The following is a 7,500-nucleotide window of genomic DNA, read 5'->3' on the forward strand; positions in this document are numbered from 1 at the left end:
TGTAAACTTTGATGAGGCAACAGTGTAAATTTTGATGAGGCAACAGTGTAAACTTTGATGAGGCAACAGTGTAAACTTTGATGAGGCAACAGTGTAAACTTTGATGAGGCAACAGTGTAAACTTTGATGAGGCAACCGTGTAAACTTTGATGAGGCAACAGTGTAAACTTTGATGAGGCAACAGTGTAAACTTTGATGAGGCAACAGTGTAAACTTTGATGAGGCAACAGTGTAAACTTTGATGAGGCAACAGTGTAAACTTTGATGAGGCAACCGTGTAAACTTTGATGAGGCAACAGTGTAAACTTTGATGAGGCAACAGTGTAAACTTTGATGAGGCAACAGTGTAAACTTTGATGAGGCAACAGTGTAAACTTTGATGAGACAATAGTGTAAACTTTGATGAGGCAATAGTGTAAACTTTGATGAGGCAACAGTGTAAACTTTGATGAGGCAATAGTGTAAACTTTGATGAGGCAACAGTGTAAACTTTGATGAGGCAACAGTGTAAACTTTGATGAGACAATAGTGTAAACTTTGATGAGGCAATAGTGTAAACTTTGATGAGGCAACAGTGTAAACTTTGATGAGGCAATAGTGTAAACTTTGATGAGGCAACAGTGTAAACTTTGATGAGACAATAGTGTAAACTTTGATGAGGCAATAGTGTAAACTTTGATGAGGCAATAGTGTAAACTTTGATGAGGCAACCGTGTAAACTTTGATGAGGCAACAGTGTAAACTTTGATGAGGCAATAGTGTAAACTTTGATGAGGCAACAGTGTAAACTTTGATGAGACAATAGTGTAAACTTTGATGAGGCAATAGTGTAAACTTTGATGAGGCAACAGTGTAAACTTTGATGAGGCAATAGTGTAAACTTTGATGAGGCAATAGTGTAAACTTTGATGAGGCAACCGTGTAAACTTTGATGAGGCAACAGTGTAAACTTTGATGAGACAATAGTGTAAACTTTGAGGTGATGTAAATATTCATGATGCAACAATATAAACTTTCACAGGCATCAGTGTAAACTTTCACGGGGCAATAATGTAAACTTTTTCTGGGGGCAAGAATGTAAATATTGTCTGGGGCAACATCATGTAAAGGTACGGCAGTACTAGGAGACAAACCTGCAGGGTTGAATTTGGTCTTCACGCAGAGTGAAGCAAGTGAAGCAGACATATAAGAAATTTAATATGAAGAACTTGCAGAAGCCTGTGACAGTATGGACACTAGTGCTGCAAGAGTAGAAATGTAGAGACTAGTCATTGCTACGTTTTGACTACCTAGTAAATGTGATGAATGCTTCTTTGTATAATATATACTGACTATTTTACAAAGAGGCACTCATCACAGAAAGTAGGATAGAGAGAAACAGGTAAAACTCAGACTACAGAAGAGGCATGCATGCAGGGATGACAGATCTGGGTGGAATGCAGTGAGAGGGAAGACTGGAAAGTTTGAATGGCATCAGACGATGCAGAAGCTAATGACAGTGTTTAAGGAAACTGTGGGCAGGTTTACACCTATGTCGGTTACTAGGACTATTAGCTTTAAGTAGAAGAGAGAGGTATCCTTTGTATGTTATGTCCATGTATAGTTACACCTACATAATGCCAAACACAGAGCATGGAAATTATGCAGAAAGAGAGAGGGACAGCATAGGGTGGAGCAGAAGAGCTATGAGCAACAATATAATGATAAAAAGGACTCCGTAAGACAATTGTAAACTAGGCAGCAAAGGCCAAGCGGAACCGAAAGTGATGCACAGTCACTTAAGACGGTCGATTACGGTAAGAGACCAGGTAATGAGACTCGAGAAGGAGGTGAAACTTGAAAAAGGAGTACTGGGAGGTATGTGAAGAATTGAACAGACTTGAAGTCTTCACTGAGGAATCAGCGGAGATATTGGGAAAATGGAATAAAGCACAGACTGGAGAAATTAACAAAACAAGTAAGTGAAAGATGTCCTAAGATAATTAGATACTATAAAATCAGTTGCACTATGTGTGATGCTGCCGTGAGACCTCGATAAAGAACATGAAGATGTAACTTCATAGCTAGAATCAACAAGTAGATAAGAATTACGCAACTGCCGGACAGCAGTTGATTACATCGACTCCAGGCTGGGGAACTGATTAATTACCTCAAACTCTTAATCTTCAACCATTCTTCAAGAGAAAGTATCAGAATGGACAAACTGAAGGTTACGAGTGGTTCCTCAAGGACAAGCGTCAAGTCCATCGTGTAGTGTGCGGCGCCAGCATGAACCTGCATATAATCAAGCACGTTCAGAACCTCAGTATCCAAACCTTTCTGATGAGATTGGTGCTCAGAACTGAGGGAGCTTGACTACGAGAGAGACTTAAGAGCTCACACTAACAACACTCGAAGAGAGGAGCACCAAGGGGAGTCATGATGACATACACAAAACTCAAGGGATTAGACATGACGGAGAGGGAGAGGATGTTTGAGATGTGACGAGAGGGAGGTAATTTCACACAAGTGCACACAAACTACTTAACGCTGTGTTCCCTCTCCCTCTTCATCATTATCCATCTCTCGTCTTTCCATTTCGCTACCTTCTCTTTCCTTCCATTCCATCTCTCCTCGTCTTTCCTTTCAAGCCAGCTTTCCTCCCATTCCCTTTCCTTTTCTTCTTTGGCCTTTCAGTCCAAGACCACTGCCATTTTCTGTTTCACCTCCCCCCCCATGGTACTGGCACTACAGGCCTGAATGTGGCAGTAAAGTGCCACCATCTTTCCCCTTCCTATCCTCTTTCCACGCTGCCGCCTCCATTTAAGACAGTGTCCACTCAAGACATTATTTATCACCTTGTAGTAAGCTTCCTCTCTCCTAAACTTCCTTGTATTTGTTTCATTCACTCATTAAATGTTAGGAGAGTAAAGCAGCTTGTATGTACGGCATCTTGGCTGCAACAGTAGCCCATCTCATTACTTAACAACCCATCCTCAGAACAATTGTCACTTTTTCCACGTAAGTTTGGTAAGGTTATGTTAGGTTTAGGTTAAGGGAAGGTTAGTTAAGGTTAGGTTAGTTAGGATAGGATAGGCAAGGTTAGGTTACAACGAAAAAACTGTAAATATAAGAAAAAAACAGTCTGCCGCGCGAACAGAAAACGGGCACCAACTAATGTAAAACAGTGATAATTCAACTGTTGAAGGTTCCGTTAACAGCCATCCATTTAACTCTCCTTACAACAGTGCCGTGATGTCTGCGATTAAAAGGGAGGTCCGCTTAACAGACGTAGGATCGAGACTACCACTCAATGTACTGAATGCTCAACAACGGGTTTATTTACTATATATATATAAAATATATATATATATATATATATATATATATATATATATATATATATATATATATATATATATATATATATATATATGTAGTGTCTGTAATGTCTTACGTGTTATTAATAAGAAGTGTGATGGAGGCTGAATTATTGAAACTAGTTAGCGGTGGTTCAGTGGGTGATTATGATGGTTAGTGGTGGTTCAGTGGGTGTGGGTGTTTGGTATGGTGATTAAGTGGGCGATTAACATCGTTAGTAGTAGTTTAGTGGGTGATTAGTGCGACATTAGTGGTTTAGTGGATGGTTAATTAGTGTGACAGCGAGTAGTGGTTTAGTGGATGGTTAATTAGTGTGACAGCGAGTAGTGGTTTAGTGGATGGTTAACTAGTGTGACAGCGAGTAGTGGTTTAGTGGATGGTTAATTAAAGTGGAAGAGGAGAACTTTAGTTGGTAATTAATTAGGAGATGGGATTTAGTAGGTAATTACTGAGCCTGTGAGAAATGTTTTCATCTGGTGCGTTATTAAGCCTGCCGTCTTTTATAAGAAGGCACACGTGTTACCATCTTGAGACCCATCACGTGTTTACTGGGTGCTCTCTCTGTCTCGCTGGCGCGTGCACGGCGCTCCAATAAATTGATTGTAACGAGTGAAGGGACTGAGGTAGGTGTAATGGGCGTGGTTGTTGCGTAAAGTTGGGAGGGAGGGAGGGAGGACTGGTGGGAGGGAGGAACGGAGGACTTGTTGGAGGGAAGGAGGGATAGATGGAAGGCTAGTATGAGGGAGGGGCGTACATTCAAAAGCGATTCGTTGAGTGATTGGGCAGTTAGAAGATATTAGGAAGGTTGCAAGTTGTGGGTGGGCAGATAGTTGTGTATCAGTGGTGTAACAGTAGTATCTATGATTAATACAAGTGATGTAATAAAATATCGCCCTACACATATAATATTGTTCAAGTCGAACGTGTCTCCTTACATTTTTAAATGAACACCCGTTAATTCTTCGTCTTTTGAGACAGGTGAGGTACGGGAATGGCACAGGTGCATATCCTGGTCTTTGCAAAAAGGCCTGTGTTGCATATCCTGGTGTTTGCAACAAGGTCTGTGTTGCATATCTTGGTGTTTGCAAGAAGGTCTGTGTTGCATATCCTGGTCTTTACAACCAGGTTTGTGTTGCATATCCTGGTCTTGACAACCAGGTCTGTTTTATTTTCTGGTCTTTGCAACCAGGTCTGTTTAACTTGCCCTGGGCTTTGCAACAGGGTCTGTTTTACTTTCTGGTCTTTGCAACCAGGTCTGTCTTATTTGCCCTGGTCTTGAAAATCAGGTCTGTTTTACTTGTCCTGGTCTTGATAACCAGGTCTGTTTTACTTGCCCTGGTCTTTGCAACAAGGTCTGTTTTACTTCCTGGTCTTGACAACTAGGTCTGTATTATGTAAGGAGATATTAGGTCTTAACTTATCTTCTGAAAATTCGTTAATATTTTTCTAATTAATCTTTCAGCACAGGGTAATTAAACATATGTCAGATGGTAGTTCAGTAGTTTAAGATGGCTGTATATATATCGTAGTAGTATGTCCCAATAGTTTAAGGTTGCGTGTGTCCCAGTAGTTTAAAAGTTGTGTGTGCCTCAGTAGTTTAAAGGTTGTGACCGAGAAGCGATTACAGGTATCCCATTTGGTAATATTTCGTAGGTCCAGTGTTAGGTGTACGTCTTGTCCATTAGTGGATCAGAGGTAGGTACATTCCGGTCGGCCATTTAGTAGTCAGAAGGAAGTATGTGCCATTACGAAGCAGTTAGACTTAGAGGAAGTTGTTCATTTCGCTGGGTTATTCAGCGAGGGTAGTTAGACTTGAGATTGTTAGACTCGCTTCAGTTTGTTCTAATCGAGAGAGTTGGACGTGTAGCAGTAATGGGAAGAGACTCTGAAGGACCAGGGAAATTCCTGGATGTACTGCTGTAGTGAGGGAATTTTGTTATTGTGTAAAGTGGCGAAGGACGGAAGTAAGCTAAATTCCTGGAAATGCTATTATAGTAGGAGAATTTGGTATTGTATATGGCCGTTGGGGGTGAGAGAAATTCCAAGGAGCGATATTGTATTGTAGGATTTTGTTATTGTAGTAGGTAGTAGGTTGGTGGAAAGCAACCACCCAAGGAAATACCTCCGCGTTGTCCTGTGAGTGGGAACGGAAGCCTGTTAAATATTTTACTCTCACAGAATTGCTGGTCTTTTCTTTCTGGTTTGTCTGAAACGGAAAAGAGAAGAGATATTTTATAATTATGGACATGGAAGATACTTGAAGGCCCGGTCCGTAAGCGTGGAATAAAACCAGTGAAGAGCAGGGGGGCCGTGGGTATAATTAGAGAAGACTGTGTCAACATCCGTTGCCCAAGACTCTTCAACATATCACCATCAGATATCAGAAATATTGCCGGAACGAAGATAAAAATTCAAGAAGCTGAACGGCTTCCAGCTACTGGTGCCGGATCAGCAGAGTTGTGCTGGTTAAATAAGCCTGCGGTCAGTTAGCATCAAGAGCCTGGTTGATCAGGCGCTCAACATGTAAGTTTGGTCTCAGGCTGAGACGCAGGGAAAGGGGGTAGAAAACTCCTCACAACAGGTCACAGGTAAAGCATATTAAACAGGTTTACTGGCAAGTAAATTTTACAAACTTCTACCTACGTTTATTTTACATATTTATTTTGCTGTGTTCATCTTATTCTCGTTTCCTTTCTTTGAACTCTTTCGCTTTCACCTGTTTCAGTTACTTGACATCGTATCAGAATCCATTATATATTAATCCAGCCTTTCCTCTTAAAAACTTAAAAATGATAAAAAAAAATCGATTTTATCTTATATTTCATTTATTGCCGCTGTGGTATGTTACAATTGGTTATTTTTAGGAACAGAGAACAAACTAATCTATCCTAAATAATGTAAATTAAGAATTTAGCTGCAGATCATAAGTTAGAGACAGCCACACAGACTCTTAAGATGAAGAGACAGCCACACAGACTCTTAAGATGAAGAGACAGCCACACAGACTCTTAAGATGAAGAGACAGCCACACAGACTCTTAAGATGAAGAGACAGCCACAAAGACTCTTAAGATGAAGAGACAGCCACACAGACTCTTAAGATGAAGAGACAGCCACACAGACTCTTAAGATGAAGAGACAGCCACACAGACTCTTAAGATGAAGAGACAGCCACACAGACTCTTAAGATGAAGAGACAGCCACAAAGACTCTTAAGCTGAAGTATCAGTGTTTGCTCAACTTAATGAAACTTCACTACAGTTATTTATTTCCTGTACTCCATAAAATGTTTACATCCTCTGAAAACATGTAATTGTTTCTTAAGGTGTTACCAGCGATGCGCAAGAACATTTATCCATGTACTGTTCTTCACATTTTGTCCTCGTACCATTCTTCACATTTTTCTTTCAATCAAATACATCATCCTTTGTAACCTGTTAATTTATTTATTTGCTCTTATATTATGCAGTTTGTAAATGATCCTTTAACGAGGAACTCAAACGGAAGTTTGTTTTAGATATAAACACACGAGGTTGGATCATCCATTCGTTTCTTTATAATTTATGCAACTCACTAGATGAGTTGCACATGATTTTGTGTGTGTGTGTGTGTGTGTGTGTGTGTGTGTGTGTGTGTGTGTGTGTGTGTGTGTGTGTGTGGCGACTGTGTTGGCACACACTTCTCAACAACACGCGGTATTGACCAGCTGCATTGTAGTGATGTGCAGTACACCATGACCGCTGTCTGCACACCTTAATTGTCTGCCCGTCCGGATGTAATGCTGCTCACCATGCAACCACCAGTAGCACCACCACCACAATGATAAACCATTAGCACCACAACCATCATCATAACCATCACTTGTACCACAACCATGATAACCACCAGTAGCACCACAGCCATCATAACCACCACTAGCACCACAGCCATCATAACCATCAGTAGCACCACAACCATCATAACCATCAGTAGCACCACAACCATCATAACCATCAGTAGCACTACAACCATCATAACCATCAGTAGCCACTACAACCATTATAACCACCACTAGCACCACAACCACCACTAGCACCACAACCATCATAACCATCAGTAGCACCACAACCATCATAACCATCAGTAGCACCACAACCATCAT

This window comes from Cherax quadricarinatus, chromosome 1, assembly GCF_038502225.1.
Source record: "Cherax quadricarinatus isolate ZL_2023a chromosome 1, ASM3850222v1, whole genome shotgun sequence".
NCBI classification, from domain to species: domain Eukaryota; kingdom Metazoa; phylum Arthropoda; class Malacostraca; order Decapoda; family Parastacidae; genus Cherax; species Cherax quadricarinatus.